The following is a 22,146-nucleotide window of genomic DNA, read 5'->3' on the forward strand; positions in this document are numbered from 1 at the left end:
CCTGTGCCATTCTCAGGGTGATGTGAGGACTCGGGTCCCTGTGAGGGTGATGTGAAGGCCTCGCTGCCATTTCGCCGTGCCCTCATCTGACCTTTTTATTGAGTCAAACCAAAGGAAATCCATGCCCCTGACCTTTGTGGTGCATTTCTCCGTTCTGGCACGGGAAGACAAAAAAAGCGATGGCGGCTGATTGGGAATGAAAAGGGCAGGCCCGTGTGCACACAAGACACGCGACCCTTGAACTCTAACCTTTAAGAAGTGTCATGAGGGAGTGTGGGATTTGATTGGAAGTCAAATATGGGGATCGTCAGCAATGCCAGGATTAGTCAGTCACAGGAGAGGAGTTTGTAAAAGTGAATTAGAGCTCAATTGTTCTTATTGATTTCTAATCTAATATCTTCTCTGATATTCCCTTTCTTCTTGAGCGTCTTTGCTGCTTCTCCCTGCACGTACACAACCACGCCACTAGGCGGCTGACTTGTCCCACACTACCCGTCAGCCACCGCTCTGCTGTATCCGGGGTAAAAGGAGGCAAACGCACATCACGGACCTAATTGATTGGGGTTTTTTGTAGGTTTTCGGATGTCAGCAGCGAGACGACGCTTTAATCCCGCGCTCGCGGTGAGATGAGCGCGTGAGACGAGCTTCCGAAGACGTTTCTCATTGAAGTGGAGCTCCACTTCCCCTTTTTCACAGTTTGAAGTTGGAGGAGGAAATGGGTTTGACTAAACTCCAGAGATTGTGAGGGGAGAGAGGAGGGGGAGAGGAGGAGGTGCTCGGCAAAGTAAGCCGCGGAATAAAGACAAAGAACTTAATTTGAAGCTATTGTTGCTGTGTATCAGAGGCGTGATGTGCTTCTTTAGTGCGAAGCATGACCAAAAAAACAACAACAAAAAAAGAAAAAGTTGTGAGGTAGACAGAGAGGAGGAGGGGGGGGGGAGAGAGGGGACGTATATGGAGAAAGGAGACTGGTCTTATGGTGAGTCGAGGCACGTATCTCCGCTCAACCGTGTCTTTCTGGGCTCCGGGCTCGCAGCTGCGGCGGCGGACCGTATTGAATTCAGATGCGGCCTGCCTCTCGGCTCCGGGCCGCTACAGGTGGAAATGCTCTTATCAATACGGACTGTCCGAGGCCGACTGCGGGCCGATCCGTCTCATTGATGATTTTAGGTGCCCCTGCCCTCCCTCTCCTCCCCGAGGAGCCCATTGATTAATGTCTGGGTCACAGTGGTGTTTCCATATTGATGGCTCGATTGATGACGGCGCTCCAGGAACGAGCCGCATTGAGCAGCTGGAAAGTGATACGCGGATGTGTTTAATGCATAATGGCCATAACGAGGGTTAGGTCCATGTGGCGGAGGCACAGGACATCTAGGTGGGAGATGAGGCGCCTGTTATGGCTGCAAAATAGATCCTGTGATCAATGCAACAACCTGTTATACTTAGATATTATTAGGTCTATTATAATAACTGAGATGGTGTGATAGTGTTTCATTGCATTTACCACTATTCTGTATCTATAAGATGATCAAACTTTCATGATCTACAGCAAGAAAATAAAGTATTACAGAGAACAAAACAACATTGTGGTAAACCTAGAAATAATAAATCAAGGTTAGAAATATATGTGCATGAATTCATGTAAACTCCAAACCTGGTGTGTCTCGAGATCGATCTGAGGGATAGAAAACAACTATAAAACTTCTCACATCTTTTTTAAATTGTTTATTTCTTTGTGGCATCTCCGGTATCCACACACTATTAAAATCAACCAGAGACACATTGCAGGATGTGAGAATGGGTCGTTAGGTTGAAACATTGGGATAATAACTTTTTGAAAATACCACAGTAAAAATAACCAACATGGCAGGCAGATTCATGCAAACAACCCATGGGGAAGGATTTAGTGTAACTAAATTATGATTTAGTTTACTCGTTAAAAACAGCATTTATCAGCTTTACACTAAGACTACAAACAGACCTGACCATCACTATTGTGGTAAATGAGTTTTCAGAGTAACATGACAGCAAACAAACTTTCAAATAAGTCAAATTATCTGACTGTTTTTGTCAAAGTAAATTATTTTATTGGGACCAGTCTCCAAAATCACATCAACCATAAACAGAAATCAGAAAAAAACCCTTTCATAAGGACGATGGATGTGGGTTTAGCATGTGCTGCTAAATGGCATGCGACCCTTGTGACCTTGCATGTTTGCGACAGCGATTTATTTATTTCCAAGTTGTTTTGTGAGTGGTTTACATGGTTTTGTCAGCCCCATACTTCTTTGTGATCATATTGCTGTAATATTTCCACGCCATCTTTCTTAAAGTGGCTAGTTTTGCTTCAGCGGGTCAAGTGCACACGCTGCATAATGCAGAACAACTCCACAGAGACCCCAGAGGTGTGAACCCAATTTTACAGACACCCTAATTTAAAGGACAGGGAGACGGCAACATGATTCCGTGGGACTTGTTCTGCTTGTTGTGGAGATTACTTTGGAGGCAGAGGGCATTGTGTGGAGATGACAGTCAGTGTGGAAAAAAACAAGCGTTCAGCAGAAGTGATCCCACATTACGCTTTTAGGGTCAGTGGTCAAAATGGGCGCTCGGCCTCCAGGTCCCTGTGACATGGATCCGGGCCCCGACGTATAGCTGCTGATTACATCTCCTGAAGTGGAAAAAATGCAAATAATAAATGTATGAGCAACGTGCTTGTTTTTTTGCTTGATTAATTATGCCGTTTAATTCCAGATCCACCACGCCGCTCCACCGTATAATTTCCCAGTGGTCTTGGCTGTTTCTTCTCTCACATGCGCTCTCTTCTTTTTTTTTTTCTTCTCCTCATTGCAAAATGAATCATGGATCCAACCGTCTGTACCCGGGGGAGAGTGGCGAGCTGGCGAACGGGCTGACCAATCATGAGCATCAGAGGCAGAAACACAGACGGAGGGAGCCTTTTGTTGTGTGCTGCACTCATCAAGTTAGAAGACAACCACCGATTTTGGCCTGAAGAAAAAAATAAAAAATGAAGAGTAAGGATGCAAAATAACCAACTTCATCAGTGTTAATCAGTTTGTTTTCTCTCTCTTGCTACATTAAATGTCCTCTTTGCTCCACAGACTATACAATCAGACTGGCCGGTGTTTATCTGAGTGGGTGGCAGGGTCTCAGCGCCATTCATAATGTCAACCGGGACCATGACAGCTCCTCTATTCCCAGCCTGGCCAGCCCTCTCTCAGCCTCCTGACAGTTCCAGGTTAGCCTCTCTCTCCTCTCTCCCCTGGTCCTCCTCTTCTCTCTGCTCCAGCTTTCCTCCCCGGCTCTCCCAGGAGCCCCACTGAGAATACTGCTCAGATCCAGGCCTCTGAGCCCAAAAGCCGGCCCTAATCCCCCGCATCGATCGCCCTGAGAATTTCCTCCCCAGCACAGCAGGCCTCGCTCCTTGGCGCTCACACTCCGCGACCCTGAACAGCCAGCACTTCTCAGTTAGAGACAGAGGAATAGGGTCAGGCACATTACCTGTGTCTTCTCAACAGATGGGGCCTTTTTGACGTGATGTGTGTTATTGGGTGCTTGTAGCAGGCTGCACGCCGGCTGATGTTGTTGTCTCTGTGAATTCAATTAGACTCGGCTGTGATCGGCTCGAACATCTCACGACGTTTTAAACCGATCCATCTGTACAATCTTCTTCCAACGCGGTGTCGAAAACTGGCTTCCATCAAGCTGCCATTGTAATCCCGTACTCTTTGTAGAATACTAGAGTAGTCACACATTCACACATCGTTGTTGAAAGCTCTCTGAGAAATCTAAAACATTGATATCCTAGCATGAAGTATCGGTCGCACGTCCATCCATCACGCTGATGAAGATGGAGTAATGGAAGTTGGTGTGTGCTACACAACTCTGCTGGAAGATGAGAAAACATCATTACTAGAGTCCTCCTGGGAAAGCTCCCAACCAACAGTCTATCCTGCGTAACATACTTGTTCATAATTTATTTACACGGCGAGCTTCCCCTGGACTCCACTGTGTGTGTGTTTTACTGCGAGTGTGGAGGTATGCGAGAGTTTTTTTCTCTCTCTGCTGGTGAACCCGACCAGCAAGGCTGTGCATCTGGTACAATAGTGGATGATTAAACTTCATACTTTATCAACACATTTGCTGTGTGGTCAACCCAATCATGAACACGAGGGGGTGTGTGTGTGTTTGTGTGTGTGTGTGTGAAATCTGGAACATTTGGCTCCGTCAAAATGCTGCTCTGTGGACTAGTTAGAGCATCTCTGTCAATACTGGCATTTAAGAGCCAGTGCAGATGGTAATGTATCAATACTCTGTTTAAACAGGGCTCGGAGCCACATTTCTAAATCAGCCCCAGAGATACATTTGGCAAAATCTGTTCCCAGTCCTTCTTGGATAAATTTACAGATTTGGTTGACTTGTGGTTTGGTGCGCTGTCACAATATCCTGCAGATGCATCTTGGATTTTATAGCTCGGGTTAAATTCAATACTTTAGCTTTTTTTCTTTTTCTCTCCCTGAAGTGACCGTACACCCGTTGCCTTCTCACACACGGACACACTCTTTTTTTTATTTGTTGCAGCGTTTCCTTCCATCTCCTCACTCCCAGCCCTACATGCTTCAGTGTGTCGCTCCTTCCTCTCATACCTTTCCTTCCCTGCCCTTTCCTCCCTCCCTCCCTCTCTCTTCCTGCGTTACCCTTGCTCTGCCTGCTCTCCTCTTGTCCGCTCCCTCCCTCCCTCCCTCCCTCCTTCTCTCCCCTCTTACTCTTTATTAATTTATTGGGTTGTTATTCTCCTTGCCTGGCTCTGCTAATGAAGGCAGGATGCAGATGAGGGCGAAGGTCGTCTCCGTAGCGATCGACCCCACCGCCCCACAGTATGGCACTCTGACTGGCACAGGTCAGTGGCAGCTGTCAATCACAACACACACACACATGCACACTCACGTGCACGCATGCACTCACACACGCCATCACCAAAATATATTCATGCACAAGTGTGTGAGCTATTACAATTAACGATTCATAATTAGCCATCCAAATTCGGATGCTTTGGAGCACTAACTTTGACAGTCTCTCTTAATGACGCCGCAGTAACATGTGACCCATCATCACAGTTTGTAAATGTCTGTGAGATCATGAGCATCTTAAGCAGGGATTTTTTTCCTCTCAGATTTTTTGCATATTTAACCTATAATTTTAGAGGCCCGAGGATGTAAAACTGTCCAGAATGTAATAGCAAAAAAGATTTAAAAAGTAGAAGTCTAAAAAACTGAATTGAATTATAAGTAGTTATTAGCTACCCTCTAGTTGGTTCACTATTTTCCTTTATTGGGGCGGTCAGCGTGCTATAAAACACAGGGAATGACCAATATATAATCAGTATGACTTTATACAAATCAACAACAACCTCCAAAATCATCATAAAGTAAACAGATGTCTAAAAAACACTATAACCTTCATAAAAGTAGAACGTACTGCTTGTTGTATTAGACTTCATTCGTTTTAATGGATACGAGAGTCTTAATTTTCTGTTAGTTGGTTTGTCCACATCTTTGATCCAGACCGTAATATTTCGACTTGATGGATTGCCTTAGACAGAGGATGAATCTTAAAGACTTTGCTGATCCCGCGACTTTTCCTGTAGCGCCACCATGAGGTTGACATTTGTGGTTTTGAGGGAAATGTCTCAACTAACTGCCATTAGATTTGTTTCAGATATTCATGTACTTTTCAGGATGAATTTTAAATTCCTTTTCTTCTTAAAAAAAGCTAATGTATGGCGCGCAGTTGGCGGAGTGGTTAGAGCGCATGCCATGTACGAACGTACATACGCAGCCGACCCCGGTTCGAATCCCGGCCGGAGGTCCTTTGCTGCATGTCACATCCCCTCTCTCTCTCCTCATGTTTCCGATCTATCCACTGCTAATAAAAGGCGTCTATGCCTCAAAAAAAATCTTAAAAAAAAAAAAAAAAAAGCTAATTTTTCAAATAATTTTGTATATGGCTTAATGGCTGCAAAACGAATGGCGTTCCCATTGGCCTCAGCTAATTTGTGTTATAAGTTGGGTGCTAATTAGCAAATGTTAGCATGCTGACATGCTAAAGTAAGATGAACCTGATAATCATGTTCAACGTGTTTTTGTGAGCATGCTTGCATGCTGATGTTAGTATTTAGCTCAAAGAGCTGCTGTCCTCACTGAGCCACGAAGCTTGTTTGTTCTGTCTGTCCTCTTAATCTTATATCACCCCTTTTTATGGGATCCTGACCCCCAAGATGGGAACTACAGCCATATAGAACATTAAATGTGGCCAAAAGGCATCACCCCACACATTCAGTTTTAACACGCGTTACCCATCTGTGTGTCCGCGGGTTGAAGTGTTACAGCAGAGTGTCCAACCCCTGCCCTGTCGTTCGCTGGCCTCGACACGGTGAAGACCTCTGGATTGCTCCTCCCCGCGCGCCGCTTCCTGCTACTTGTAGCATTTCCAACCTCCGCTCTTCATCACAGCGTGTCAAGAGATTGCGTGCGCGTGTGTTTGTAGATGCATTCTGCGTTCAGACATCCTGTATGCATGTCGATTTTGTTCATGGTTATTGTTGTGGGTTTATTTGTGCGCTCAGCCATGTTCTTGAGTGTGTTCACCTGCATCTGGGCGTGTGTGACTGTGCGTGAGCACACACACACACACACACACACACAGCTCTATTAGCGGTATGGTAGTGTTAACAGTGTTATGCCATGCGTGAACCTCCCCACCTTTCCCTCATATCTATGCAAAGCTGGGGTCCTGTCAATCAGTCACCTTGGTGACATAGAGCCCCACCTCCCCAATTAGAGCTGACAGGGCAGGATTAGGAGGGGGGCGGGCCCCCGCCGACCTGCCTACGTGTCAATCACGCGCCGGGCATCCACACGCCTGTTTACTGTCAGATCCCATCTCCGTCTGTCAGACTGCACGGCAACCGTCGCCCAGGGAGGAGAGGAGGAGGGTGGGGGAGGCGGAGAGGGGGGAGGCGGAGATCTGATCAGAATTAACTATGCTTCTCCCCACAGACCGGCCGTGCTTTTAATTCATGAAAGGGATGAGAGGAAAGTGGGAAGAGAGGGAGTGATAGAGGGAGGAGAGCATTTAAAACCCAGAGCAGGGCCTTCTTTAGAAGTTTTCAGAGTGATGTTTCTTCTCTCCCTGACAATCACTTTCCTTTCTCCCGCTGACTCTCCCTCCTGTCTCTCTCGCTCTCTCACTTAGACTTCTTTCGAAGGTGCGATTCATGCCGCCTTAAAGCTGCTACGATTTATCAACAGCCTTCTTCTCTCTCTCTCTCTCTCTCTCTCTCAGAAGTTGTTATTTGACCCTGGTTTTTTAAAGTCACGCAGATATGTATTAGTGTTTTTTTGAGTTCGAGAGTTAAGGTCAATTTATTTAGTTCTGCACATGCTCATGCAAATTTGTGTCTCTGTTTCGGTACGTGTCTGGGGATGAGGGTCCTGCCTACACACCGACAGTATGTGAATACATAATGCTGTTATGCTCCTCAGACTGTCTGCTATGAAGCAGCGTTGTGTGTGGAGTGTACACAATGCTAATGTGTGTGTGTGTTTGTGGCTCTGTGGTCCCAAGTGTGTGTGCATTTCTCCTTTTTTTTAGGGTCTCTGGTGACGGCCTCACATTGACCCCGGTGCCCTCACTCTAATCCTTTAGCAAATGAGGGCTGTGTGGCACTGAAGGGGGTGTTTGGGGGTCTGTGAAAGCCACAGTTTTGGTATTAGAGCACCAGAGTGAAGGTCATAGGGTTATGAGGGATGAAGAAGAGGGAAACAATAGATTTTACTGGAAAAAAATAGAAGGATAATGTCAGCACTGTGTTAGCCAGCCACGCTCGTGTGTTTTATCCCATCATGCTTGTTTGTGTTTTAGTTAGCAGGATAAAAATGTACTTTACAGATTTAATTGGAATTCAATTAGAATTGTTTCATTTTCTGTGTAGATATGTAGGTGGAGGCACTATGTGGCTTTTTATAAACCATTCTGCCTCTTTTTACATTCCTTGCTTGCCTCAACAGAACACCCATCATTTCATCCTGTTTTCCATAATACAAAATACATCATGTATTGGATGATGTTGAAAAAGTTACAGTACTGCAGTGCCAAATTGTGGCCAAGGTCTTATTAACACAGCTGTAAGCCTTGAATGCATCGTGCGAAACACCACATTTAGATGAAATGTTAACAGAGTTTTAATTGGCCCTACCTGGCAGCATTCATATTTGTGCCAAACCTTAATATTCTTAATATTCTTATATGTAGGTGTCCAGTTGGCTATTCCCCTCATTTAGCTCTGCTATTGGACTCCTGAGGGAAACATGTGGCTGATGAATGAGTCACTAGATTCACCAGCTAGTTACTGAGCCGCCTGCTCTGGTCATTCAAGACACTATGAGAGGGAACTGTAGCTGCAGGCCGGACCGTGAAACAAAGAGCTGAAACTCACTATGACGCTCCGTAGAGCCGAGGGGAACTTGAAATTCAGGTGATAAGGTTCCAGCGACCCCTTTCATATCGACAATTATCATAAAATAGGGATTATAGCTGCTTTAAAGGAAAGACGTATATCCGAATGTCTTATTTACTTCAGATCCAAGTGCACATTAAAAACGTATTCGGGTATTAAATTAAAAAAATGGAGCATTTTATGCAGCCTTGGCAGAGATATGAGCTCCCTCAGTTTCAAGTTATCTCCATTTATTGCTTCCGCCGTGTCTTTTGAATATATATCTTTTTGCATTTTGTCTGCATGATTGAATTAATAAATGTCAGTTTATTTTGAATAAACAGTTTTTCTGCCATCATGCAAGATGCTCCTGACAGCAATACATGTCCGATGTCATCCTGCTGATAGCGGTATGTTCCCAGTGTTTGTTGGGATGTGGGCTGAGCGTTTGCATTAGAGATGCGTTGCAGCGCTGCGTCTGAGACGCAACTCAGGTGTCTGTTGGTGTCTGTTGAACGACCTCGCTGCAGGGAACAGGCTATCAGGCTTAGAGGGAGGCTATCATGTTAATTACTTTACACACACCCCGCCAGCCAAGCGTGCAACACAACTGCTGAGCTCACACACACATGCACGCAAACACACCAGCACGTGCACCTTGGCACACACACTGTTAAACTCCAGCACGTACACACAAGATCAGCCGTCTTTCTTTCATTTTGTCGTTTTTTTTCTGTCTTCCCACTCGCTGTTTGAAGGCCTTGGACATCAATTCCCTTTTGCTTTCAAGAAAGATTGTTTTATATTCTAATCAATTCAAGTCCGTCCTGTGAAATTAATTGACATTCATTCAATGATTTTTAAATTCCTCCGAGGCTGTTCTTTTGTTTCAGCCTGTCAGCGAGCTGCGAGTGAGATCGGGCTAAATGTTTTGTCATCTCACACTCCAGGGTAAGCCTGCTCCAAAGCGTGAGCCTGAGGTCAGCTTAACCTCCTCGCAGTCTCCCCTCTCGTCGTCTTTCCGGCTTGTGAAAGGGGAGGGGGAAACAATACAAAATCATGATCAGAAACCTGGGCCAAGCTCGTTCTTCAGTGGCAGCCGTCATATGTCTCCTCAGGAGGGTTTTTTTTGTCAGAATCACGTCTGCGGTTTTGAACGACGGGTCCGGTGCTCTCAGGCCGGGGGAACAGAGGAGGGGTATTGGCTGGGGCAGTTTGATGCCTTTAGTTAAATGATGCTGGCACGCAGAGGGATTGCTTTGGGAAGTTGTCATCCATCATGATTTTAGAATGACTCAAAGCAGCACTCTGCTTTTGGGGTTATGTTCTGGGAACAAGATTGATGTGAAATGGACGTGTGTGTGTTGGGGGAGGGAGGAGTGAAAAAGAGACTGTGAGTATTTGTGTGGTAAAAAATACGTAAAGACAGGCTGTTACTTAAACTATTCCTTCTTGAGAAGTAGCTTTCGTTTTCCCTCTGCTGTTTATTATGTTTTATTAAGGAAGTTAATGAAAGCTCCACTGATTAAAGTTAGTCTGAATCAGACAATAATGATCAATGGAACTATTGTGAATCCTTCCATGTGGCAAAATGTCTATAGCCATTTATCTTCTTAAGAGCTCTGATTGCTTGCACATCTTTCCCCCATTTTGTATGGGAGTGCCCGTGCATGTGCCTGGATGCACCCCCATGCGTGCCTTATTGTATTTCTCTAAGCTGAAGCATTTTGTCTGTCTTTGCTTTCTCCCTCTTCCCTCTTCCTTCCAGGTTCAAGTCTCACCTAAGTTAATTCTTCAATTAGTGTGATCCCGATTTTCAGGAGAGATCATGGAGGGAGCCCTGCGAATCGATGTCCAATTAGCAAAAGGCTCCCTCGCCCCAAAGATGAGGGGGGCAACCGCTGTGGTCATCTTTAGAGAACAGGAGGTCGGGGTGGGGTCTGGAGTCGAAGGTAGGGGTTTGGAGGGGATGAGATGAAAAGGGAAAGGAGAGGGAGCATGAAGGAGGGATGACAAGTGGGTGAGAAGAAACCATTGGAGGTCTGTAAGTGGGTGGAGGTGAGGAGGCAGCATCGGGGTCTGAGGAGGTGGGGTGTGGACGTTAGATGCTCAATCAAGCTGTGTGAGGACAGTGTAATTAATCCATTGAAGATGTCTGATTGCAGATGACTTTGGGAATACCAGAGTGGTGGCCTGGCCTGAAAGGGAAAGGGGGAGGGCAGGAACAAGATGGATGCAGGGATGCGGGGAGTGGAGAAGCGGAAGGGCAAACACAGGGAAGGAGTGAGATTAATTGAGACACGGGAGATACAGTGCCTTTTAAATGAGAAGGATGAGTTTCAGTGACAATGTAAGAAAAGGAAAGTAAGGGGGGAGAAAAGGCAGAATTGATCATGTCAGGGTTGGGTCGAACCATCTGTAGGGGATAAAGACCTAAAGCAGACGTCACATGTATGTAAAGAAAGAACCACACGCCTCGCTAACTCATCCCTGAGGTTCTCACTGCTAAAACACTCTCTTATGAGACGAATGAGCGTCCATCCTGTTCTAACGCTAATATGCTTTTAAGGCACTATTGGCCGGCGGAGTTTTGCTTTTATTTAATGGACTATTAATTTGTTTGAATGCATTTTGTCTCGGTGGCTACACTAGAGCTTGCTTGGCTTTAGCTCCGCTCCTGAATGGCACATGATTTACTTACCCACAGCTATTTGGAGGCTAAGCCTTTATAATCTAATTGAATTTGATAAAGCGGAGTAATCATCAGAGTATTATGGCGAGTACTCATCATACTAATATGGTAATTTTGTTGTATCGTGATTGAATGTTTTAATTAAGGGTATTTTTTTTGCTTCTGTGAGTGTGTTTTAAGCCACATTGGCTTTGTTGCCGTGCCGAACTGATGGCGACGCAAATGTTCATTGTTTTTTCAGCAAGACGTGACAGTAAACTATGCTGGATATTCACAAGGCGCTGCCTTTCACGCGTGCAGGTAGAAAATGCTGACAAAAGTTGAATTCTCTTAAGTGTTTGACTTCCTTCATGGCACAGAACACAGACTGGATTTGACAAGTCGGAAAGCACTTGACAATTCAAGTCAAATGGGTGCACACACCTGTACGACTATGCAGCCTGCAAGTCCTGATACGTCCTTGTAGTTTTGGCTCATACGGGATTTAGTCTTTATTTGCTGATATTTTCATTGGTAAGTTGTCGGCTGCTTTAACTACGGTATAAAAGTGCTGTATTAAACGTATTTACTTTATGTAATCTTAATTTAATAAGAATAAGATCTCATTTCCACGGGAGACCTGAGCACAACAAACATTCACAAGAACACAATCAGCAGTTTTTAATTTGAAATGAAACAATTAGTCTCTGATTAAAGCTGAGTGTTCACAGCAGATAAATAGTGGAGCAGCTGCAGCACTTATTAAACATAGTTTCTGGAGTAAGTGTTAGAATATACATATAATATGAATAAAATCATCATCCGGATAGTTGGTGTCCAAACCTTTGCAGTCAATAACAACCCATAGATCTCAGCAGACACGCAGTCATCCCTGAACTGGAACCAGCTTCACTGATTGTTCCAGGGCTTTCTGCAGGGGACTAACTGGGTCAGTTAATGATATTTCACCCACAAACTCCCTGGTTGCCTTTTCTGTATGTTCATATTCATTGTCCTGTTTGTGTATAAACACATAGCAGTAACCATTCACACTGTAAACACCATTGAAAGCTTAAAGCTGGAGATGAAATTGGGAGATTAAAGGATTTTATCGTAGATCGCAATAAAAATCACTCACAATAAGTTTGTGGTGAATTTCCATGATCTGGATAACCGTAAATACTACCTTAAAAAAAGCTGTCTATCTTGTTATGTTATCATCTTGATGGCATCGGATCATGAAAAATGGAGCCTGATTTAAAAAAACAAATACAGGATACAAAATACCTCTTTTTATAAATATTCAGAGGGACTATATGATTTATGATTGTCTTATTTAAGATTATTTGATTTTTTTTTCTTAACAAAATGTAAATTGATTACATTCAGCTTAAGTGCCGTTGTGAGAGTTTGTCTGGATAATATTGTGAATCTCAGTCATATTGACCGTGATAATAATAAAAAGAATAAACATGAAGTTTTCATATTGTCCCATGTCTAGTTAGCACTTGAACCTAATTTAAAATCCAATTCTGTGGTCAAAAGCAATCACTGTCCTGCTACGTGTGGCCTTCTTCTAATAAAGATAAGTTGGTAAATGATCTCTTTCTGCAGACATTTGTACAGCCTGAGAGAAGAAGATGAAGTTTCATGCTTCGGTTTGTCTCCATATTTGTTCTTGTATTCATTTACATTATTATTAGGGATTATATTTAATAATTAATGCAAAAATGCAACCTTTAATACATTCAATGAATAATTGAAAAAAGAACACGATGCTATTTAATTAATTGCTTTTTTAATGTATGTGTATGCATGGTATGGTCAAGGCTTGTGTTTATTAAAATCACCATGGCAACAAAGAGGGAGTTTAGCACTTTGCATGTAGCTGACATCCCGCAGTGACCGCTTGTTTGTGCATGGGTGAATATGTATTGATTTACTGTATCTCTGCTATTATTGATAGGTAAATCTGTTATGCTACTTAAGAAAGTGCACTCTCATACCCGCCAACATCATGATACACTACGTGGCAGCATGATTCACTCCTGGCAGTCTTGGCTCCAGTCGGTTTTCTCTCGGTGGTGTAATTTCCAGAGGAGACTGTGAGGGGCACGTGAGGTCCTCGATGAAGGTGATGTGAAGAGAAAGGGGGCAGAATGGAAATTAGTGGGGCGAAAGATAAACAGAAAGATGACAGTCTGAGATAGAGTGATGGGAAGATACAGGAAGACTGCAGGGGGAAAAAAATGGTCCAGAGTGTAGAAAAACTGTGACAGGCAATGGCAGAGCACAGGGAGAAATGTAGCAGACAGACTCGGGGCGAGGGAGAGAGAGACAGGCAGAGACAGACAGAGCGAGAGATAGACAGTGACAGAGGGAGAGATAGACGAGCTGTGTGAGGATGCAGAGAGTGTCCCCCTCTCTCGGCTGCTGCCAGAGGCAAACAGACAGCCTCTCTGCTGGTGGAATGCTAATGCAACAAGCTGCTCCTCTCTTGTCTTCCTTCCCTACCTTTCTTCCTCTTTAACTATCCTCTGTGCAGAAAGTTTACAGACTATAAACACAAGCATGACTTTGATAACGGGGACCCCGCCGCTTTTATATCATTTGCACTTTGCCGATCTTTCTCCGCGTATTGGTCGTGCGATGAGTGGCTGACTATTTGTGTGTCCGTGTGGACGGGAATCTTAGATGACTTAGTATTTATTCTCTCTGCTGCGTGTTAAACTGACATCATGTTTGTCTGCAGCTCAGTAGCCATGGCGACGGCGGTGTCAGTGGGGGGCCATGTCAGGGGCCAAAAGCAGGTCATTCAGTCGACCTCTCTCTGTCTGTGTCACAGTCGGCTGACCTCTGACCCCCAGCCCAAAAGAGAGACACAAAGCAGTTGTTCGGGCACGATGAATGTCTCCTGGCTTTATCGTGGAGGCAGGTTGTTAACTTCCATCATTGAAGACATTCACATCGCACAGAGAAACGCCCGCAAGTAAAGACGGCGGCTATTTTTCCTCTTGGACGTCACATTTTCCTGCGGTGGCGACAGTCATCAGTTCACAACTTCAGGCAGGACATAACCTTGAGTGGAGCGAGTCGGCTGAGCCTGTCTCCCCACCCCCGCCCACTGTCTGTCTGTCTGTCTGTGTGTCTGCGTGGAGATGGCAGCTTCTGAGAAATGGCGGCACACTCTGAAGTGTGATCCATTTAGATAGTGGTGGGGTTCTCTCCCTGCACACGCACACACACTTACGCTAAACACACACCACGCAACAAACAAACATGGGTGTGCTCGCTAACGCACAAACCTGTGTGCACGCAGACACAAAGAAACAGATCTCAGGTCTCTCCACGCACACACACACACGCACGCACGCACACACACACATGCACACACACACGCACACACACGCACACACACACACGCACACACACACACGCACACACACACACGCACGCACGCACACACACACATGCACACACACACGCACACACACGCACACACACACACGCACACACACGCACACACACACACACACACACACACACACACACACATGCACAGCAGTCTCTTGACATACACTTGCTTGGTTGACAAGTCATCTCAGATAAGCCTGAGTGACGGGTAGGGAGTGTTGACTGCTGGTGTGTGTACAACACTCAGTAGATATCGCAACTTTATTATTTTGTTATTTGTATTATTTACTTCAGAAATGACCAGAATTAGTTTCTAACAATACGGGTCAGATGATTTAAATTTTACATTTTGCTCCCTACTAGAAATCGATGTGTATATAATGTGTGTATGTATATTTACTATATATATATATATATATATATATATATATATATATATATATATATATATATATATATATATATATATGTAGCCTACGTTGGCCTCTCTATGTGTGTACATACAGTATAGGGAAGCTGCGTCCCTCTGTTTCATTAATTCCCTGCCACTTATCTCTGTTCAAACATATTGCACTGCCTTCGTCATCTAGAGTGAATCTTGTCGCTTTTTTGGCAGCAGATGTATGTTCAAGCTATATTTTGAGGATTCAGGCCTTGTATACCCGCTCGCTTACACTCCCTCCCTCTATATCCCCAGGCCTCCCCGTGCTCCATTCCTCTATTTTCTTATCTACTTTCTTCTCCTACTTGCTCCTCTATGTCATTGCCAAATCTCTCCTGTCTGCTCTTCTCTGTCTTTCCCCCTCTCTCCCTCCTACCTCTCTCTATTTCCTTTACGCACCCTCTTCTCTCTATCAGTCTCTCTATTCTGTGACTGCTCTGGCTGGTCCCCCTGTGGCACACCGTGTCGTGTCCCTAATTTATTTATAATTAGTGCTCTTTGTCGGGATGCGTGAGGAATGTTAAAGTACACGCCACCTCGCTCTGGGTACAAATGGGCTGGTGTTCCTCCATCCTCTCCGCCCGCCCCGACTGCCCAACCGACATGGCCACTGGGATGGACATACCTCACATCCCAAACCCAGATGCACACTCTTAAAATGATAACGACTCCACAGAGAGGGGGGCTGTGCACTGCCAGAAATCTTCATCAAATCAAGTCTATAACTAGTCCTAAAACGCTTATTTTGTTAGTGCAAATCATACTGTAATTAATTTTGATATAATTTTCCACAAGTAAGGGGAAGGACATTTTCTCTATTAGAATAAAAAACTTGATTATGCAAAATACTTCACTCTTCCACTTGCAGAATTGTTTTCAAGAAAATAAGAGGCAAACGATGAATAATATGTAGAGTTAACACCCTGACTGACACCTGCTGAGATACAGACACACATCACCTGTACGCCTGAATGCAAAACAGAATAACAAGATGGGACAACATGTAATCTGAAAGTGTAATTTATTAAACATCCTGTTGAATTTTAATGGCCATCACTTGTAAACTTGAGTTATTTTGGGGTTTGAGCTGCAGAAAAAAAAATCTGATATATATATATATATATATTTATTTTTTATCACACCACATTAATGTCAACGCTGTCTTTACACATAACGTACATGACCAGGAATGACGGCGCTGACAGGACTCGCTGAGAGTGTGTGTGTGATCAGCCAGGAAGAGCTTTTGTCCTTGGGCTGAGAGGGCACCTGGCTCCTCTTCCTGTCCTTGTGATCTCTCTGTTCCCCCTCTCTCGTGCCGCTCTATCCCTTCTCTATCTGTCTCTTCCCCTCTTCTCCCAGCTCCGATCCCTTCATCCCCCCATCTCGCGCTCTCCCTCTCCTCTGCCCAAGGCGATGCCGTCCTGCAGGCTTTGATCAGGGGGCCAGGGAGGAGAGAGGAAGTGGGTCAGAAAGTTGTGCTGGAGACTGCAGGAGAACAAGGCTGGAATATCGAGTAGGTGATGCTGGGAGAGGGAGAGATGGGGTAATCTAGTGAGAAAGTGATAGAGAGAGGGTGAGATAGTGGGGGAAAAGAAGAGGGAGGGAGTAGGTAAAGAGGGGAGGGGAGGGGGGGGGGGGTGAAATGGGGCAACCGTGAGAGGAAGAGGGAGGGAGGAGGGGCTGCTTGAACTGAAAGAGCAGAAGGAGATAAAAAGAAAATGAAGAGAGCAACAGGAGGAGATAGAGGAGAAGGACGTGGGAAAGGAGAGGTGTCTTCATTTACTGAGAGGGAAAAAAAGACAACACATTTGTCTTGAACGTGATGCTCAGCATTTAAACAGCAGGTTGGAGGATAAGGCCCTGTTTTAACTAATCTACACAGTGCAGGACAGATAGTTCAGCTCAGTGTGTGCGTGTTTGAGTTTGCATCGGCCTTTCCCTGTGTGTGTGTGTGTGTGTGTGTGTGTGTGTGTGTGTGTGTGTGTGTGTGTGTGTGTGTGTGTGTCGGCAGTATAGCGCTCGACTGTGGCTCTTTGTTTTTTTAAGATCATTAAGATGCATGGTTTATTAATATTCAGAACAAACCATTAATATTCGCCGAGTGTTTCTGCTCTCCTTGTGTCGTCAGCTCACCTGGGACTGGGGAGGGCAGAGGGGGGAGGAATGGAGGAGTGTGGGGGGGGTATGGGAGGAGGGGGGGCAAACGATGGAGTGATTTAGTGGGACTACTGGAGACAAGCGGAGCAGAAGGTACAGTAGAGGTGGTGGAGGTCCTGTGAGGGGTCGGGTGTGTTGTGATGGACAATCTGGCCGTGCAGCGCTGCGGGGCGGGAGTGGAAGGTTTGGGGGGTCCACCACTGGGACTCTGAGGTGAGAGGGGTGAGGGATTTTAGGGGGGAAGCAGGGAAGCAGAGGGGGTTTGGTTCTGGAGTAATTGGGCCAAAGGGAGGCTAACCATACACACACACACACACACACACACACACACACACACACACACACACACACACACAATGAACAATACAAAAACACACATGTTCATATGCACTTCTACACACTTTTTTCTTTGGCTGATTTCTATGCACACAATCACACAAATCTATATTTTGATGCGTGGAAGTGAATAACAAATATCAACACAGACACCTTCGTTGTATTTCTACATGCAAATGTAAATATCCACAGACGCTAATTAAACACTAAGACAAAAGCCTTAATATACATATACATATATGCCAATAATGATTGTTTTAATTTTCTGTAAATTTGTCAATTACTTTCCCAATTAATTAAACCGTTTTGTTTTAACAGATGTTAAAAAAACATGTTTTGTCGGACAATAAACGGTCCCAAACCTTAAAAGATATTTAATATGTAAGTAATAAAATCTTAACATTTGAGAAACTACAACCAGTGAATGTAGTTTAACTTTTTCAACAATGGATCATTTTGTCTGTCTTATCTAATAAATGATCAACTCATTGTTTCAGCGCCACTCATCCATATGAATACACATGCTTCATTGCTTCCTGTATGCATACATGTACCCCCCCCCCCCCCCCCCTTTACCAATGCGCACACACACACACACACACACACACACACACACACACACACACACACACACACACACACACACACACACGGCCAGCTTTCCACTCAGCTACAGATACACTCAGGCATGCACAAAAGCGGACAGCAAATTAAAGTGGTAATTACTTTTAAGCCCAGAAAGGTGAAGGATTGTATGGCAGGGAGCAATGGGTCACTGTTGAATGGAGAATAGCGGAGCAGGCAGACAGTGTGAAAGGCAGATAGGCATCTCAATGAAATATGGAGGAGCATACTCAACAAAAAGGCGAAATGGCTCCTTAATGGCCACATGCCCTCAAAGAATTATTGTCTGATAGATTTGGAATATTATCTACTCTATGGCAGTTATCTTTAAACACCCTTTTATACTTATCATTCGTGTGAGCTGCTGAGGGGAAGGTGATGAAAACGTTGTGTTCTGCAATGCTAAATTTTTAGTCTTAAACGCGACGCTGACAGCTACGGAGGAGAGTGTTTTATTTCTCGACAGAGAGGGACGTCAGACGCTAACAAATTATTATCGCTGCTGCAGAGATGACTGCATCATATCAATGACATCAATGGTCTTGTGAGACAAACAATGTTTTAAATAGATCTGCATCAAGGTTATGCTTCCCTCTGATATAGGGGTATTTCAGCAGGTTGTCATAGCTTTCATTTCCTGGTAGGGGTCAAGCTAAACCCTACTGGATCATTTGCTTGTAAGGCAACTTGATAGTGTCATTTTGTTTGTTTCTAAAACTACTAAAGCTCGATGTCTAAAATTCGCGGACTTCCCCTTTAAGTTCCCTTTGTGAAGAATATATAAATTACTTGTTGACTATCAAGAACAGATCATCTCTTAATTATTCAAGAGTTAATATTGGGGGCAATTAATTTGGAAAACTTCAACTTAATGATGAGAAAAGATGATGAGATGATAACGATGTAGAAAAGAGGAAGTCCATTTGTAAAACGTTGACCGTTCTGTATAGTGTTGTGGAAAAATGAATCTGCCCAATAAAGATCAACAACCAGGATCAGCTTTTTCTCCGAGGTTTATTCCACTAAGTATTCTCATCTGCAGAAGAAAGTACTGTTCACCCCTGCCTTCTGATGCAAAGGTTCAGAATCAGCAGGAACGACCCTGAGTCCAACAACAATCTCCCTTTTAAGGAGGAGGAACCAAAGGACGGATCATGTCCTATCTTACAAAGACAAGATGTACAGGCAAGGTCAAGATTTACAGAACACAGGCGTCATAGTCCTGAAATTATCTTATGTCAATGTGGCACTCATGTTCATATCATCTACAAACAGGCATTCATTTTCATCATAGCATAACAGTCAGATGAGGAGATGCGGATCGACGTCTGGCCTGACAAATATTCTGATTATAAATTACAAACATCCAAAATTCCCATTACAATAGTTTGCTGCATTTTGAAATCACACATCGAGATGCATGTGTGTGATGTAGCCTGGTCTATTTTGGGAAGTATTTCTGCAGAGCAACTTCATTTTTCATTCACTGCACAAACACGCCGTGGTTTTAGGCTGCACCGTGTTTACTTCCTACAGGAACAGAACGAGGTCTGTGGGAGTTCAGAAGCTACATAGTAAATGTGATCAACATTAAACACACACTTGTTGTTCTCCTGTTGTTTCCTCTGTTTAAAGTGAGCTTGAATGCTATGAACACAGAAAAAAGCTTTTCATTTATGAGTGATAATCTTCTAAAATAAGATGCTTCAACTACAAAGACAAACCTTCCAAACAGTATATGATGTAGTTAAAATTAGCTTTATTATTTAATAATAAAAAATGGATATTCTGCAGAATTAGTACTTTTACTTTTAAGCAGATTTTGCTGGTACTACTTACAGTATATGCTGTATTGTTAAATAAGATTTCAAATAGACTTATGTGTTTTCTTGTGTTATTGCTGCTTTATTGAAGTGAATGATCTCCTCTGTGAACGGTGTTTCTGCGTTCTGTCGCCATGGAACCGACTGCAGCTGATAGCATGTGTAGACGGAGAGAAGCAGGGCCAGACGGGGGTGTGACTATTTCCCTTATTGCAACAGTCGTCACGCTATTCCACACGCATGTGCAGACACACATGCACACGCTTACTAAGGACTTTTACTCTCATTTCCCCTCGTTTCAATTACATCTCATCCATCGGGCTGGGTTCATTCTCCAGCCTGAGGATGTGGTTTTTGTTACTTCCAGAAGCACCCTGATTTGTGAAGGGAACACCTGTAATACTGCTCCGCGAGGCAAGCCTCCGGTACTAAACTCAGCCTGTGAGGGCTCAAACAAGGCGAAACACACACACACACACTGACACACACACACTCACAGAGTCAGATATTCCCTGCAAGTCTCCTTCAAGGACGCCTGGGGAAGACTTGGAGGACAAAATCACACACTCCCTCTCCCAGTGTCTCAGACGCGCTGCACTTCTAATGCAGACAGAAAGCCTCCTCCAAAGAGACTCGGCACACACAAACTCTCTCTCCGCACACACACACACTTACACTTACACACACAAATACCCTGAAAGGCCCTTCCACCTTCCCATCCATGTGAGAAAAGCAGGACATTTTCTCTTCGTGTTGTTTCTCGTATTGTCGCTCTCTCCTGCTCTCAGCTGTTTCAAGTTGTTGAGTGTGTGTGTGTCTACGTGTGTGTGTGTGTTTGTGTGAAGTGGAGGGGGCTCACTGGGACTCTTTGACGACCTCATTCACTCCCTTCTTCTCCCCCTCGGCCGCAGCATAGCCGACATGCCCAACAATGAGGCGGGAGGGTGGGAGTCGGACAAAAAACACTGAATGCGTCTTCATTTGCCTGAACTTTTCACACGTCTTTTTCCTTTTGTTGCTGGCCGCCCGTTCACTACAGTGCAGCGAGCCGCTCCGCCAGTTTCCGCTGGCAAGACAGCCAACCAGAGCAGCCCCCCTCCACCCACACCCCTCCTCCGTCACCCCCTCCCCTCCTTTCCACAATGTTAAGCCCATTTTTAGCTTGACATAATCTGAAATGGTACTTAAGTGAATTTATGTCTACCTCAGTGCATTAACTTCTGCTATTTCCTCCTTTTATGTTGCTGTTTTTTTGTAGTGGGTGCAGCGACTGGCGTGGTGGTGGGGGGGAGGAGGGAGAGATTTGAAACTCAGACCACGGAGTAGACAGCCTATCAGTATTCAGTAGAGAAAGTGAGTGATGGAGGGAGAGACGGAGAGAGAGAGAAAGGAGGAGGGGGTGATGTATCAATATTCTGAGTAGTGTTTGAGGGCAAGGGGAACGAACAGAGGAGAGGGGGAGGAGGGAGGTAGATTGGTGGGAGAGAGTACTTGAGTGAGTCTCTGAGTGTGATTATTTGTTCACGTATGCGCTTGTGTGCGTGTGTGATTGCGGTTGTGGGTCTGAGCTCATGTTGACTGGGTCCTACATGCAGTCAGTGGAGGAACGTAACGAAATACATTCACTCATTTACTTTACTTGAGTATTTCATTCTGCTTCTTGACTGTTCCAGGTTGGGAAGGCAGCGGCATTCAAACCTGTTTTAGCACCGCTCATGTGAAATACATTCATTTGATGCTCCTTCTTCCATCACTGAGAGAGGCCAACATGTTTTTAATCCTCCAGTAAAGGCAGAGCCCCGAAGATTTTGCCTCCGACAGACTCGTCTCATTATCAAATGTTTTTCCCCCAAAATTGTATCCAAAGTTTTTGCCTCATAAGATTAAAGAGGACCAATCAGGCTTCATTAAAGGCCGTAGCTCATGTATTAAGATTACTAGACACTTCAGATATGTTCGCAACAAGCAGTGGGAGGTTTTTTGTGGTCGCTTCAGATGGGGAGAAAGCCTCCGACCACATCAAATGGCTGCATCTGGGCGCGTTTCCTAAAAGTATCTTACGACTCAGATCTCAGCCCATAGAATTAAAACCGGTCTAGGATCGTCTCAGCCAAAGGTGCCCTGTGGAGTATCTCGTGAGCAAACCATAGTTATGTTT

At 44.5% G+C, this 22,146-nt stretch overlaps 1 protein-coding gene across 2 annotated transcripts in view; it reads left to right on the forward strand.

The window, feature by feature from the left end:
- The first annotated feature begins 930 nt into the window (after positions 1–930).
- The window catches only part of npas1 (neuronal PAS domain protein 1), a 54,281-nt gene continuing 33,065 nt past the window's right edge, over positions 931–22,146 (forward strand). For both annotated transcript variants that reach the window (XM_084018657.1, XM_084018656.1), the window contains exons 1-2: positions 931–3,035; positions 3,123–3,259. The gene's annotated coding sequence lies outside the window, so the exon portion shown is untranslated. The remainder of the gene's footprint in view (positions 3,036–3,122; positions 3,260–22,146) is intronic.

Source organism: Eutrigla gurnardus (assembly GCF_963514095.1).
Source record: "Eutrigla gurnardus genome assembly, chromosome: 10".
In the NCBI taxonomy this organism is placed as follows: Eukaryota; Metazoa; Chordata; class Actinopteri; order Perciformes; family Triglidae; genus Eutrigla; species Eutrigla gurnardus.